Consider the following 17,626-nt stretch of genomic DNA (forward strand, 5'->3'; position numbering starts at 1 on the left):
AACAAAATTGCATATGTATATATCTAGTAAAAAATAAAATTACATATGTATGTATCCAATAAAAAACAAAATTGCATATGTATATATTTACTAAAAAACAAAATTGCATATGTATATATCTAATAAAAAACAAAATTGCATATGTATATATCTAATAAACAGTAAAATTGCATATGTATATATCTAGTAAAAAATAAAATTGCATATGTATATATCTAATAAAAAACAAAATTGCATATGTATATATCTAATAAAAAGTAAAATTATACATGTATATATCTAATAAAAAATAAAATTGTATATACATCTAAAAGAACCCCAAAACAAATTGAATTTCGCGCGAAAATACGAAAGAAGCTCATCAAACACATCTCAGTAAAAACACCGGAAAATGTGGAGGTTCGTAAACACCCGGGGATAAATCCTTCCCAAGTAATTATCGTGCGTTGCTATCACGGTTGAATCGTTGCCAGGAACATTGTAGGGACACTATCCACCGTAGGTAAAACGACAGGAAAGCTGGTCTGGGAAAAATCGATATTATCCAGGTTTGCCTCGTCAGACGAGCCCTTGCTCAAACGTTATATTTAGATGGACCCTTCCCTCGTCATCAAGTGACAAGGTACAACGGCAAGGACCTTGCTCAATTGCCCCTGCTAACCAATATTAACATGATTAGCGACGTGGACCTTCGCTGGCACAACTTTCGAAACGATTAGAGATTTAGATTTATGGGATTCAGTCGTGGCTAAGTGGACGGGTCGATAACCAAACAGAAAATTGATAACCGGAGGTTTGGGATATTCGGGGATTTGGGTGTTTGAGGATGGTTGGAAGTTTTGGGAAGTGGAGGGATTTGGGTGTTTGGGAGGTTGAGAGTTAGAGGATTTGGGGATTTTCGGAGGTTTGGCAGGTTGAGAGTTTGGGGATTTGGGGATTTTTAGAGGTTTGGGAGGTTGAGAGTTGGGGGATTTGGGGATTTGGAGATTTTTGAAGGTTTGGAAGTTTGGGAATTTGGGGAGGTGGAGATTTGAAAAATTAGCAAATTTGGAAGTTTGAGAATTTGGGGCGGTAGGAATTTGGGAATTTGAAAATTTGGGGAGGTAGAGATTTGGGAATTTGAGAATTCGGGAGGGTGGAAATTTGGGGAGGTGGGAATTTGGGAATTTGAGAATTCGGGAGGGTGGAAATTTGGGGAGATGGAAATTTGGTAATTTGAGAATTCGGGAGGGTGGAAATTTGGGAATGTGGGAATTTGGGAATTTGAGAATTCGGGAGGGTGGAAATTTGGGGAGATGGGAATTTGGGAATTTGAGAATTCGGGAGGGTGGAAATTTGGGAATGTGGGAATTTGGGAATTTGAGAATTCGGGAGTGTGGAAATTAGGTAATTTGAGAATTCGGGAGGGTGGAAATTTGGTACTTTGAGAATTTGGGAAGGTAAAAATTTACTACTATAGAAATTTGAAAACATAAAAACCTAAAACTTTGAAAATCTAAAATATCTAACATTTAAAAATGTAGATCATTCAGAAAATTGAAAAAATATGTAAATATCAGAATCTGAAAGTTTATATATTTGAAAACAGCATCAATGTATTTTCCACCCATTTAATTATACTTATTACACAATTCTAAATGCGTTCTCTTTGTAAATGTTGATATTTTTAAATAGTAAGAATTTCAGCGACCTACATAAAGCTAAATAGGTATTTTACGTAGAATCTGGACGAGTCTTTTGATGTTGTATTACCAAGTTATAGGCAGTTTTCAGAATGACTTTTCCGAGAAAGATTTATGTTTGACGTAGATTCCAGGTATTCGCTTTTATTAATAAACTGAATTGAATTGCTTCGTTGCATTATTATTAAACATTAAATTCCACTAAAATTAATTATGACGAAGAATCTCTCAGAGAATTTATCTTGCGTTAAATATTTTCCTTTGTTTTAATTACACGAAGTCAAATTTCTATCTCAAATAAATTTCCAAATTTTTCAATTTTAAAATCTTTACAAAAAATTCTAAATTTCTGAATTTTTAATCTCTCCAAATTTTTTAATTTTAAATTTCATTATGATAAATTTCCAAATCCCTAAATTTCCTCATAATTGTTAAAATTATTCACAAAATTATACCCAAAAGTTTCACCGGAATGAAAATTTAATTTCACCAGAATTAATATTTTATTCTATTAACTGATTTAAATTTCTTAACTTACTTTAAATTTCAATTCCCAAATTTCACTTCTTAAAAATTTACAATAATCAATTTTGATCAGTCTCAAAATATCTTAAAGAACAAAAGTTTCCAGACGATAATATTTTAAACATCTCAATCGAAATTCGTCGAACGAACGTGACACTTCTAATTTTATTCTCAGACATAAGATTTCTTATGCACCGATGTCCTTTCTATGGTGGTTAAAGTGGATATATTGCAACGTTCGATTCTATATAGATCCTCGTCGTTTGAGCCTCGTGTATCAAGCGCCATTGAATATTTCCCTTTATACGCATGCAAAGAAGTGTGATTTTAGGACTGGAAAGAAATCAGGAATGAATAAGCTCGCGATTTACGCGCCACCCTTATTCCTTTCTTCGTTTCAATTAAAACGAGTGCCTTGTACGTTCTCCACTAGAAATGAAATTTCAATTTCAATATTATGAAAACTGACTTCATTTTAATATTCTTCCTTTCAATTACTATTTTATCAGTTCTCGATTGTCTGGTTGGAAAAAATTTTGGGAATTGTTTTGTGAGACAAGATATTGTGATGAAGAATTTATTTTAAATTAATTTTGGGGTGTTTTATTGTCTTGATTCATTAGTCAGAGATTATTTATAAAGTAGCTAAATATTATGTCATTTATGGGTGCTACAAAATTGTACAATATTTAAATAAAATTTTAGACAAGTTAAGGGTTGAAAATTTGTTACTAAAAACATTTTTGAAGTTTCCTACATTTAATATCATTTTTAATTCTTCACATTTTTATATTTTAATCAACCTTTGATAGTGTACCTATATTCATCAAAATTCAATGTATAATTGACCGACATATCCGTTAAGGGATGAAAATCCTCAGTTAAATTTCCCCCATTTCAAACAAATATTTTCTCTACTTTAATTCTTAATATTCTCCTGCTTTGGAATATTTTACACGGTTATTGAGATTTTAATTAAGTAGATTACATAAAGGTTCAAGCTCATGCACGCGTAAGGGATGAAAATATATCCATTGGTATTTCGACAATTTTTATATTTAAACATCGCTTTTAAACGTCAAGAATTTCTCGCAATTTCATTAAAATCTTCCATCGTAATATTATCTTCAATGTTTACATTCTACGTTAATTGTACAGGTACTAGATTTTATTAATAACGCAAGGGGTGAACGGGGTAGCGAATGAAAAACCGACGGGATTTTTGTTTCTCTTTCTTTTTATTGAAAATTTATTCCACCATAGGCTCCATCATTTTTTTCAATCTTTTCTTTCATTAAACATCCCCTCGGATAAGCAGCCAATATATCCTAATCATGTTACACGTCGCATTCTTATATTTCGTGTGTTCATCAGAGGTTGGCGAGGTCAAAGTTCAAGTTATTCTACATAAAATCTACAGATTATTTTTATTTAATTTTTAGAGAATATATGAAAAATGCATGAACATCCCCTATTTAATAATTTCGTAAATTTTTAAATATTTTACAAATGAAATATTAATTATTAAACTAGATTGAACAGAGACTAAATGAAACATTTAAATAATTAAAAAAAATGGTGGTTATAATAATTAATGAAATATTAATTACACTAGATTGAACAGAGAATGAATAAAATTTTTAAATAATTAAAAGAACTTGTGGTTGTAATAATTAATGAAATATTAATTACTCTAGATTGAACAAAGAAAGAAACGAAATTTTTAAGTAATTAAAAAAATGTGGTTATTCACTGTAACGAAATAGCAAAGCATGAAAGATAGAAAATTAGAAGTTAGAATCCACAAAGTTTGGAGAAAAAGTCTCGAAAAAAGATCCCTCTTAATTACTGTTTCGTGACGTTTCCATTATGAACGTTCCGTCATAAAAAACAGTCGGAAGGGAAGATGAAAGCAACAGAGGATACGAGACAACCATAAGGGAGTCATGAAAAAGAGAAAACGATCTCATCGAGACTTCTCTCGGAGTTGTATTACAGAGAATGCTGAATCAACTACTTCTTTACGAGGCGTTTTAAGGATCATTTAGTTTAATTTATCTCGTGAAACGTTTACCTTACAAACACGAGATATATTGATTTCTACTTGATTTAATTCCCCCACACAGAAATATACTCGTTTTTCTTTTCATCGTTGCACAAACGTGTACAATAATTGTTTCATTGTATTCTTCGCGAAAGGATTTATAATTCAATTGGTTTTATAAACGAAATCGTACTTGTTACTTATTTTCCTCGAGCTATAACGACCCCGTTTTTCAGCCCGAATAATTCACACAAGTATTGTTCGGTCACGGTTGAAACGTCTCACTTTTACAAACGCTTGTACCGGCGTTACAGGATGCCAAGCAATGTTTTCATTAAGCAGTTTCGCGTATGATAAATACACGTCGTGTAATCCTCTTACGAATCTTCCGTTATTTACCGTTCAATTCTGGCGTTGATTTCGAAAGCTGCGATTTCATGATCGCGTCATTTTACCAGGAAAACTGGAGTATCAAATTATTTGCTCGATCATTCGGAAACATTTCATTAAAATTTTTATACTTGCAAATGTAAGTCTCAGAAATTTTCAAGTGTAGCGAAAATATTTTCACGTTGGAAACATAGGTGCGTATGTTCGAATATTTTAATTACTTTCATGATGACGTGTGAAGTAAAGTGCAGTAAACCAATAACGTGAACAATTACAATATCACTTCTAGACACTGCAATTCGTTCTTTTTAAATACCAAACAAGCTAACTTTACAAATATCGGGAACTGCAACGGTCCTATTTAACAGAGTCTCGGCTTAATGCCAATTTCAATTAGTTTCTGTTTCCCGTTCTTACAAACAGTCTCGTGAGTACCGAAATTTCACGATCATAATTAGAATCCTTAGATAACTTGAAATGGCTCCTAATTACGACGCTCGTACGAGCTAATTTCCATTTACAGTAAACTCCCGTCATATTGTCACCAACGAGACAAGACTGTGGATTACAGGAACGAAAAATTGTTGAAATTAGCTTTTATAACATCAAAAATAACTGAACTATAGTTATATCATTTTTAATCTTTGTTGTCTCGCGTTATATTGCCTCGAGTTGCATTTTCCGTACGTAATCTTTATGCACTGTATTTTCATTGCGTTATGTCAATATGAACTGTTTTTACTTCCCTCGCGTTATATCGCCGAGTGTTGTATTTTCTCGCGTTATATCACCGCGCACTGTTTTCCCACGCGTTGTGTTACCATGAGTTGTAATTATCACGCATTGTACTTCCCTCGCGTTATATCGCCGAATGTTGTAATTTCTCGCGTTATATCACCGCGCACTGTTTTTCCACGCGTTGTGTTACCACGGGTTGTAATTATCACGCATTGTACTTCTCTCGCGTTATATCGCCGAATGTTGTATTTTTTCGCGTTATATCGCCGCACACTGTTTTCCCACGCGTTGTGTTACCATGAGTTGTAACTATCACGCATTGTACTTCCCTCGCGTTATATCGCCGAATGTTGTAATTTCTCGCGTTATATCGCCGCGCACTGTTTTTCCACGCGTTGTGTTGCCACGCCTTATAATTATCACGCATTGTACTTCCCTCGCGTTATATCGCCGAATGTTGTAATTTCCCGCGTTATATTGCCACGCGTAGTATTTCCCACGTGTCATAACTACTACGCGTGATAATTTCTATGTGTCACAATTTCCACTTCACTTGCCTCGTGTTATTGCCTACTTCAATTGCCTCGTGTTATATTGCCATGCGTTATAATACCACGTACTGCATTTGTCTGTATAGCTACGCGTTGTAACTACATCGCATTGTACGAATAAGCGTTACGTCACCGTATTGTTTAAATTGTTCCGCTACCGTGGCAATATAACGAAAATCAAATGTACACAATATTTCCGTAATCTCCGTTACACAGAAGCAAACGAATCGATCTTTAATTGCGCTGTTTGTTACAATTGCAAGTGACTGCTTTTTAATTCTGCAATTATAAATCCTTTCACGAAGTCGTACCCATCTTCGTATTCTTTTTATTAAGTTCAAAGTGGAAATTGTTCACAATTGTTCTGTAGAAGTACAGTAAATCATTCATTTTAGTATCGAAACGGGGTTAAACGATCCCCGATACCGTTCCATTGCCTCAGTTTCCAATACCGTGGTGTTTCTCGTTCGATATGATTCTAAATGTGACCTACATTGATTTCACGGAACGGGAATATGGATCAGTCAGTTGTCATAGAAAAGCGATATCGCTGGCTACTGTAATTCGATGAATCAAAGCAAACATGATCAAGGAGACTGTAATCGCAGTAGTAAATCTTTGGTGGAATTATCATGATAGGGACAGAGTATTGTAAACTTAAGTAATATAGTATTTAAGTTAGAGCACGATATTATTTAACTATTTCATCTGGCAATACTAGATATCATATTAATAATGTTAAGTTTTATTCTACTAAGTTTTTATTATTAAGTACTCAACATATGTAGTTGAGTATACTTCAGTACTTATTATTAGGACTTTCATTATTTAGTACTGAAAACTTCAGATACACTTTTAGTATTAAATACCTAAGTTTCAATTGAGTCACCTACTAACATGATACTGAACCTTAACTCAATTTGAGTAAAAGTTCATGTACTCAAGAGTATTGAACTGTTTCTCTTGTCCAAATGTGTTCACATGGTTTCTTAAGTTTCCAAAACTCTCGAATCGAAAAGTTAAGCAGAACAGTCGAATCACAGTAAAATTTGCATCGGGTTGCGTTGAATGCTCATCGGCTATCAGCAACAGCAACAGGCGACTTCTGGCTTCCGAGAACAGTTCGCCTCTTGTGTCCGTGCATATACACATTGCTACCTGGAAAGCTTGCACGATATGCCTCTGTGATGTATTGATTGGAAGCTGGGGCTACAGGTGGCTTTCTGGCGCTTGCGCCATGAAGGGATATGAATAAGCTCTCGTTTCCTTATTAAAATCCCCCATGAGCTTGCCGGAGTAATCGTTACCTGAGGCTCGAGAGTGTGTCTCACGACCCTTTTCTATCACCCTCTGTTACTCTCTCTCGCGTTTTCCTCTTACGTTCTTTGCCACTCTATGTTACGCGGGATAATCGTTGGATCGTGATGGGAATAATTAATTTCTCGATTATTCGCGATTAAGATTTGCCGTATGTCTTTCTGCATCTTACGTGTAAAGTATAATACGTTTTCTGTTACGTCGATAACATTGAAAATTTCAATGCAACTTTATTATTTCTAAGCAACTTTATTACTGTTATATTTCGTTACGTTGTTTAGGAGTTTAGGTAAATTGTAGCTAGATAAATTACTTGTAGTAGAACTATTTGTAGTAGATAAATTATTTGTAGAACTCTGAATAATTAACATGATATCCAAATTTCACTCTGTCCTAATAAAATTTAATTTTGAAATTCATATGGGTTCTAAGATATTAAAATTGAAGTATTTTGCAATGTCACTGTACGTTCATTAATTTCAATAAACGCGGAGAAAGATATTAAACTTGAATCTCGAGTGCATCGATTCGTGAACGAAATAAAAATCAATGAACCTGTCAATTATCCAGCAGAGTACAATAAAAGGAAACATCGTATCGTAGAATACTACTTGATGTTTCTTCTTTCTGCGAACAAATGAACTAAGTTTTTCCTTTTACGAATTTAACTTTATGTTATACGTAGAGGAAGTATGATAAAAACATGAAATATTATATATGTTTATCGTTCAATTGTAATTTGATATCAGGATAAAAAGGTTCTGTCAAATAAAGCATTATGACGTGAACAGAACAAAAATATTGATTGAAATGTTGAATACAATTTTGAACAAAAACTATAACAAAAATTTAAATGTACTATAATAAAAATTTAAATGTATTTAGAACAAAAATTTAAATACAGTACATTCGAAATATAAAAAAATTGCAGGTTAAAAATGTCGATAAAAAAATTAAATACAGAATAATCGATGTATAGATATTCAAATATACTATGTCCAATGTGCACAGAATTATAAATATTTCGTATCGTTAAATATTCCAGCGGTTTATCGCCTATAAATTCGATGTGAAACTTCCCTAATCGAGAAAAGTTCCTCCCTTGTACGTGATAGAAATCCATCGTGGAGATAAGCGTTCGAATTTTGGCTAAATGTCTATAAAACTTGCAAATGCTCACAAAATTCCCCCAAGGTTACCTTCCTGCTTCCGCGACTATAATTCTCGTGCAATTTATGTTTCATATTATTGCTGAATTGCACTTAAAATTTTATTGACGTTCTCACTCAGTTTTTATTAAATAGTAATGTCTGAGTGGGGGTAGTACTTAAAATGAGCAGTGTCGTTCAATATTTTAAAGAATTTTGTCTTTATTTAATTTTAAATAAATATTTATTATTGTAGTGCTAAAAGAGTAGTACTTAAAATGAACAGTATTGTATAAAATTTTAGACAATATCGTTTTTATTTAATTTTTAATAAATATTCATTATTGTATTGCTTAAAGGGTAGTACTTAAAATGAATACCATCGTACAAAATTTTACACAATATCATTTTTATTTAATTTTTAATAAATATTCATTATTATATTGTTTAAAGGTCAGTATTTAAAAAGTGCTTCAAGAATAATATTTAAAATAAATTTCATATAAAAATGCTCTATAAACTTCCCTAAAAATTGATCGACAAGCATACTCCATGACGATAAACATTGCACCGAACGCAAAGAAGGGTTTCTCGCAACGAAATACTTGGAAATCCACTGCAGTTATTTAGAAAATTTAATTAAGATGCTCCAAAATTTGCGTCGGTATAATCGTCCGTCGGAACGAGATAAAATTGGTTTCAACGATTATTAAGTTTTGCAAACACGCGTATAAACGCGTTGTACAAACAATGTTACAAGACTACTCGTCGTTCCGTTCGTACTTAGCGAGTGATTAAACTTTGCATTCTGAGATGAAATTTATGTGCGCGACGGTGCGCGTATGAGTTACAATTTCGAATGCAAAGTAAACCGACGACCTATGCAGAATTCAGTGCGTTTCCTGTGGCAACACGAAAGAAATTAACTCAACTCCCTAAACGCTCGGTGCAATCTTCCAATTAGAAAGTTGCACGCCACGAAGCCGCAGCGCCTTCAACAACCTAATCAATCTTTCACGTGTTTCCATTATAACACCTGTCTGCCCACCTGATCCCATGAATCCAGGAAAAAAACAACGGAAACATAAAAAAGAAATGTGTTAGTAGTTTTACATCTTGTTGGGTTCCTAGAAATTTGGGGATATGTGGATTCCTATGGGGGTTCAGAGATATGGGCATAAAGGAGATATAGGGATTTGGGAATTTGGTGATTTGGAAGTTTTGGGATTTGGGGATTGAGGGATGTAGGGAATCTAGGGATTTGGGAATTTGAGGACTTGGGGATTTGGGGATTTGGGGATTTGGGGATTTGGGGATTTGGGGATTTGGGGATTTGGGGATTTGGGGATCTAGGGATTTGAGGATTTATGGATTTGGGGATTTATGGATTTGGGGATTTATGGATTTGGGGATTTATGGATTTGGGGATTTATGGATTTGGGGATTTATGGATTTGGGGATTTATGGATTTGGGGATTTATGGATTTGGGGATTTATGGATTTGGGGATTTATGGATTTGGGGATTTATGGATTTGGGGATTTATGGATTTGGGGATCTAGGGATTTGGGGATCTAGGGATTTGGGGATTTGGGGATTTGGGGATTTGGGGATTTGGGGACTTGGGGATTTGGGGATTTGGGGATTTGGGGATTTGCAAGTTTGGGGATTTGGGGATCTAGAGATATTGGGATATTTAGATCTTAAGGTTATTTGGGCTTAGGGATATTTGGATCTAGGGATATTGGGAATCTAGGAATTTGGGGATTTAGGGATTTGGGATCTAGTGATATTAGGATCTAGGGGTATTTGGATCTGGGAGTTTTGGAATCTAGGGATATTTGGATCTAGAAATTTGAGGCTCTAAGGATATTTGGATCTGGGAGTTTTGAAATCTAGGGATATTTGGATCTAGAAATTTGGAGCTCTAGGGATTTTGGGATCTAGGGATATGGGATGCAAAAATGTTGAAATTTGGAAAAATCTCCAAATCCATAAATCCCCATATTCTAACTCTAAAACTTCCTAAATTCCCAAAAATCCAAAAATTCCAATATCCCAAAATCCGAAAATCCTCAAAGCCACCTCGTGAAAATTCGAAAACCAGAAAACTCCGAATATCAAAGTTCACAAAGTTCTAAAAGCGTGAAACCGGAAAAAAAATACTATCCGACATTCGATACACTTGTACCCGCTATTTAAAACGGGAAAGCGCGATGCACGTCACCGGAATAAAATATTTGGAAAACACGTGTTCTCGAATCGACGATGGAAAACATATTGCATACGAGTATCGCGGAAATCCTCTTCCGGAGCAAAAATCGTCTTGACAATAAATATTCCCTTTCCAGCCAGACGGTGAAGTTACTCGAAAAATTTCGGTCGCTTCATATGTCAGATGTGTTCTCGCGCTTTCTGAAAAGACTCGCATGGGGGGATGGCCTTTAAAAACCGCGTACCGATTTCTCTCGGTCGTTCATGCAAATTTTCCTGTGATTTCGTTGAACGTTTGCGAGAAGCAACAAATCTGCGAAATCGTTCTTTTCTCGCGAGTATTTCTTCGCGACGTACAAGCTGCTACGTGGTCGACTTATGTCTTACGCTCGGTTGTCTCGGATATAAGAGGATTTATCAAATTCGCGTTCTGGTTATGGTTATGCGTTGCGAATGTCATTTTACGTTTAATTGAAACGCTCGAAATATATTTCAGTGTTTGTAGTTGTACGTTTGGATTTCGTATAATCATTCATTATTTCAATATTATTTATTTTTTTTTTATATAGTTTTGGTGCGTTGTCAATTTTTCTCTGTCGTTAGATTTAGGTGGAGAAGTATTAAATTCATCTGGAAGTTACTAGTGTGAGATTAAGTTAGGTTAGTGTGTTGTGTAGTTGGTAAAATGTGTGAGGTGATAGCTGCAAGTCATCAATTTTAGATTTTTATATTTTTACATCCTTAGATTTTTAGATACCCAGATTCCTAGATTTCTAGATTCCTAGATTCCTAGATTTCTAGATTTCTAGATTTCTAGATTTCTAGATTTCTAGATTTCTAGATTTCTATATCCTTATATACCTAGATACCCAGATGTCTAGATGTGTAGGTGTCTAGATACTTAGACTTCTATATTCCTGGATCTCTAGATCCCTAGATTCCTAGATTCCTTAGTTACCAACTCCATGGATCTCTAATTCTTTAGATCCATAACTACATCATAATCTAGATCATAATTCCCCACTTCCAAACATGGCTAGATTCCAATATTCCCAAATCCCTTGACCTCAACATCGATGCACCATATCCCCAGATTTCTAGGTTCCCAGTTCTCAAATTCGAATACCCCAGATCGCACATCCCTTCATCTCAATATACATATACCCAAATATCCTCAGATCCCATTGCACTTTGCTATAGATCCCTACATCCTCGTGTCTCTACACGCCATTACCCCTAGATCCTTACATCGTCATATCTCGTCACATCTCCCGTTGCCAAACAATTCTAGATTCGTAGCATCCCACCATCTAAACATTCCAGTATTCCAATAAAAAATACCATAATCAATAAAACTTGAATCGTGTAGAATGACACTCGTTCATTTTGCAGGAGTCGGTTAGCAACCCCCGTGTTTGCCTAAGTTTGTCCGCGTATCTCTTGGCACCCTCGCGAGCGCTATCGCAACGCGTCTCGGCCCTTCTGTCCCGTTATCAACCCCGTGAAAACCACCAGCGATCTTCCCTCCACCCCCTCGTTTATCGTGTATACACGCAGAGGGGGTGGGGGATTGAAACGGTACGTCTGCGCGATACGCGACGAGAGGAAGCGAGCCTCTTTCGCGGCCGGTCCGACACGCTTTTCCACCCTCGACCACAGTCCTGCCGCACCGCCGCAACGTGCCACACAATCGTGAGTAAATTTCCTGCACACTGGCTGATCACACTTTCTCTCTTTCTCATTGTCTCTCTCTCTTTCCCTTTCTCTCTGTCTCTGTCCCTTCGTGACCGTGTCCTGTATTCACCCTTAAATTGGCTACCGATAAGTGTCCGATAATAATTCTCGTCGTGCTTTTACGGGGTTGAGCGAGTCGATTTTTAATCGATCCGACTTGATCTTGTTTTTGTTTTCGATGATTTCAGAAGGCAAAGGGTTGTGCAAACGTGAGGCGATTCGCCGGGGTTGATGAGGGTTTAATTTTTTTTAGTTTCTTTACAAATTGTCTTGTGTAGGTGATATGAAGTGATGGTGAAAGGGGAGAAATTGCCGGAACAATTTTAAATACTTAACAAGGGTTCAGGGTTTACTGCTGTTAGAGAGTTTCATTACAAAATTCTTGTTGTGTTTATGATAGGGAAGTGATGGAAAGGGGTGTGATTTTTTATGTTTAAGGGACTTACTGCTTTTTTTTGCACAGAATTTATTTACAATATTTCGGGTTTCGTGTTTACATGATCTGAGATGAAAGTGATAGTGCAAATGGGGTGTGAAATTTTCAGATCAATTTTAAATACTCACCAGGGCTTAATGAGGGTCTTTCACAAAGTTTCGTCATAAAATTTTGTTTTTTATGTCAGTTGATCTGAGAGGAAAGTGATGGTGCAAAGGGGGTGTGCATTTGTGAGGTCAGTTTCGTATGACGAGCGATTATAGAGGATTTGCTGTGTTTGCGTCTACACCTTTTTGTTTATTTAACATCTTTTTTTTTGTAAATTTACATTGACATGTTTATAAAGAATTAATGAAGACTAATTGTACAATTGCTTCTTTTTTTCATCTCCTATTATTTTCTACGAATTTCTTAATTTTATTTAAGACCTTGTAAAAGGGGTTGTGAATGTTAAATTTAAAATGTTCCTACACTAAAACAGTAAATAGCATTTGTACATTTTCCTATATTTAAAGTCATCAAAACTTGTACTTCCTTAAAACTTGTATTTTTTATATACAATAAAAACTGACCTCAGAAGGGGTAAAAATGCGAGGTGGGTTTCGAATATTAATTAAGTGTTAACAAAGTTTTGTTGCATTCCGAATCTCTTCATCTTCCCTCCACTGAAATATCTTTGAAAATTTCAGCTTACAAGGGGTTGAAAATGTGAGATTAATTTTGAATGTTAATTAAAAGTTAACAAGGGTTGAACGAGTTGCGAGACTCTTTCACAAAAGTTTCATGAAAAATTTCTTTTATTGCTTCACACAGGTAGAACATATTGGAAGGAAAGTGATCGGGGTTGCAAAAATGTAAGGTCAACTTCGAATGCAGGGGTGGGTGAAACACGAGAGACGTAAGAATAACTGACTTGTATTTTGGATGTCGTTTTCCGGTTCAAGGAAGTCGTCAAAATCGATTCTGCAAACAAAATTTTCTACGAATAAAACGCTATTTCTGAAAGTGATATGCAAAATGTCAATTAAATGTCAGTTAGAATTAATCAATCTCTACTCTGCACATCCCCTGTTTTAATGAAAGGTCCAGCAAATAAAAGCGTTAAAATTTATTTATAAATCCAGTAATTTGCTTGACTGCAATTTGAAGGAAACTTTTTTCTCAGATATTACTGGCGGGAAGTTTAATTATGTTATTAACGACGGCTTTTTCCTTCGAAATGAAGAGTAATCCTAGTGACCAAAAGTAGTGAAATTTATTCCTATGCAAATGGCCAGTAGGTTTGTAATTAACCTTAAAATTTAAAGCTAACGTTGCTGTTAAATATTGGTCGCATTAAAGATTCATTTATGCAGGTTAGTAACGATGACCCAGTTTTTAGTATAGCAAGGTTATTGTAGTTGTTTGAAATTTTATCATTTATTTATAGCAGCAGGCTTTTTATGATTGATAATTAGGGAGTTTGTTGTGATTGTGGGTGTTTGTATTGGGTTGACAGTGAATTTGTGGGTTTAAGTAGTTTATACTCGTTATATTGCCGTTTGAAGATGTAATTGGGGGTAGTGTTTTGAAGTTTGGGATATTGGAATTTAGGGAATTTGGGTTTTTGGGATTTTGGAATTTTGGGAATTTGAGAATTTGAGAATTTGGGATTTTGAGATTTGGAAGCTTGGAATTTGGAAATTTGAGATTTGGAAGCTTGGAATTTGGAAATTTGAGATTTGGAAGCTTGGAATTTGGAATTTTGAGATTTGGTAGCTTGGAATTTGGAAAGTTTGAGATTTGGGAGCTTGGAATTTGGAAATTTTGAGATTTGGAAGCTTGGAATTTGGAATTTTGAGATTTCGAAGCTTGGAATTTGGAAATTTGAGATTTGGAAGCTTGGAATTTGGAAATTTGAGATTTGGAAGCTTGGAATTTGGAAATTTTGACATTTGGAATTTTGGAATTTGGAATTTTGAGATTTGGTAGCTTGGAATTTGGAAAGTTTGAGATTTGGGAGCTTGGAATTTGGAAATTTTGAGATTTGGAAGCTTGGAATTTGGAATTTTGAGATTTCGAAGCTTGGAATTTGGAAATTTTGGAATTTGGAATTTTGAGATTTCGAAGCTTGGAATTTGGAAATTTTGGAATTTGGAATTTTGAGATTTCGAAGCTTGGAATTTGGAAATTTTGAGATTTCGAAGCTTGGAATTTGGAAATTTTGAGATTTGGGAGCTTGGAATTTGGAAATTTTGAGATTTGGAATTTTGAGATTTGGAAGCTTGGAATTTGGAATTTTGAGATTTCGAAGCTTGGAATTTGGAAATTTTGAGATTTGGAAGCTTGGAATTTTGAAATTTTGGAATTTGGAATTTTGAAATTTGGAAGCTTGGAGTTAAGAAATTTTGGAATTTAGAATTTTGAGATTTGGAAGCTTGGAACTTGGAAATTTTGGGATTTGGAATTTTGGAATTTTAGGATTTGGGATTTTGGAATTTTAGAATCTTGGAACACCAGTCTACTTACATTCTCTTCTAAATCTCTAATCCTTCATCAAATATTATCAATTTTCTATAAAAGAGAAACTTGCCATAAAATAAAAATTTCATTCGAAAAGAAAATTGTATATAAAATAAAAAATATATCTAACAAAGAAACTGTAAAATATAATTATGAACAACATGACCCCTTGAAATATATCACCTTCTGAAATCATCCATTTAATTCAAAGAGACGATTTAATTGGTTTTCCTTTCAAAGAATCGAAATATGAAGCCAAAGGTTTGAACCGACGAGAGAGTAGCAGGATTTAAGGGTAGATTCAGCGAAGCGGTTCTTTATTTCGTCGTACGTATTTTTTGAGTGTTCCTGGAAGATCTCGTGGAAGCAACGAGAAAAGATCTTGTGGATAAGCGAAAAGCATCGAATGAAGATTAATCTTCTTCCTGTCGGCTCTGGTTTGTCTTTTTCAAGGGCTGCTCTCGATGAGATACTTTCAACATCTTGATTGGACCGAACATATTTACCGTTTCGCGAACGATCTCTCATTGCCTGGAAAACTGAACTAAAATTTGTTTTAAACTCACTTTGCGACTTCCTCCGCGATAATTAAACTATAATTGCTCTCTAACTCCTTCATCAACTGCTTTTTACAGTGAACATTCACAAAGAATAATAATATATCAATATCATTTTAAAAAAATTATCTGAAGCAAAGTTAAATAATATTATCAACTTGCAATATTTTAAAAAGGTACAAAGTTTATGAAGATACAAATTATATTTTAAAAAATATTATCAATAATGTTTGCTCAACTGCGTTTTAATAATGAATATTTACAAAGAATAATAATAAATCAATATCATTTTAAAAAAATTATATGAAGCAAAGTTAAATAATATTATCAACTTGCAATATTTTAAAAAGGTACAAAGTTTATGAAGATACAAATTATATTTTAAAAAATATTTTCAATAATGTTTGCTCAACTGCTTTTTAATAATGAATATTTACAAAGAATAATAATAAATCAATATCATTTTAAAAAAATTATATGAAGCAAAATTAAATAAGATCATCAACTTGCAATATTTTAAAAAAGTACAAATTTTATGAAGATACAAATTATGATATTTTAAAAAATATTTTCAATAATGTTTGCTCAACTGCTTTTTAATAATGAACATTTACAAAGATGAATAATAAATCAATATTTGAAAAAATTATATGAAACAAAATTAAATAATAGTATCAATTTGCAATATTTTAAAAAGGTACAAAGTTTATGAAGATACAAATTATATTTTAAAAAATATTTTCAATAATGTTTGCTCAACTGCTTTTTAATAATGAACATTTACAAAGATGAATAATAAATCAATATTTGAAAAAATTATATGAAACAAAATTAAATAATAGTATCAATTTACAATATTTTAAAAAAGTACAAATCTTATGAAGGTACAAATTACAGTATTTTAAAAAATATTTTCAATACTGTTTGCTCAACTGCTTTTTAATAATGAATATTTACAAAGAATAATAATAAATGAATATTTGAAAAATTTATATGAAACAAAATTAAATAAGATCATCAATTTGCAATATTTTGAAAAAGTACAAAGTTTACGAAGTTACAAATTACAGTATTTTAAAAAATATTTTCAATAATTAATAAAAAATATTGCAATTCACTGATGTTCAAAATATTAACAAATATATATACAAACTTTGTAACGAAATTAGGTGATTACTAAAAGACCTGAGTTACTAAAAAACCTAACGAACAAAATGATTGAAGTATCCATCGATTCGTCGATAGTTGAAGATATTCTCTAACGATTTCGAGCAGTCTGCCACAGTAGAACGCTTTTTATAAATACCCGATAACCGATATTATAATAATAACACCGACGATTAAATTTTTATCTCCCGTGTCAACCATTGCCTCTCTCGATCAATTTCCATCGAAAGCATCCCTACAAAGATATTTTTTCCCTGAAAAACGCGTTTTTTCGCCACCGAGTTTAATTCGCGAATGAATTTTTCGACGGGCGCAGAATAAACCAGCCGCGACAAATTAACTCGGTAGTTCAACCCTCTTTGCACCCCTGCAGAGCCGACAAGAATCGTGAAACATGGTTTTACCAACAGTCCTGGACCAGTTTCAAACGATCCGGGGAAACTTGGTTAGCAGAACGAGATTATAGACGACGGTGTGTCGCTTTGGATCCACGGTTTTGCTTTGATACAAAGCAAACGTATCGTTCGTGTACACGGGTCTTCCACGAGATTTCTCCTTCATGACTCGACTCGACAACTCTCTGCGCCTGATTTCTGATCATCTCGACAATGGACCATTTTTA

The 17,626-nt window shown here is 33.9% G+C and overlaps 1 protein-coding gene across 4 annotated transcripts in view; it reads left to right on the top strand.

Moving 5' to 3' along the window:
• rsh (Rap GTPase activating protein radish) overlaps nt 1-17,626 on the top strand; it is a 178,394-nt gene that overhangs the window by 28,634 nt on the left and 132,134 nt on the right. For 2 of the 4 annotated variants that reach the window (XM_076542046.1, XM_076542049.1), the window contains exon 1: nt 11,901-12,300. The exons of 1 other annotated variant lie outside the window; for it this stretch is intronic. The gene's annotated coding sequence lies outside the window, so the exon portion shown is untranslated. Of the gene's footprint in view, nt 1-11,900; nt 12,301-17,626 lie in introns of those variants that run through there. One more of the 4 variants, XM_076542048.1, reaches the window with a different exon arrangement.

Source organism: Megachile rotundata, chromosome 2 (genome assembly GCF_050947335.1).
Source record: "Megachile rotundata isolate GNS110a chromosome 2, iyMegRotu1, whole genome shotgun sequence".
In the NCBI taxonomy this organism is placed as follows: domain Eukaryota; kingdom Metazoa; phylum Arthropoda; class Insecta; order Hymenoptera; family Megachilidae; genus Megachile; species Megachile rotundata.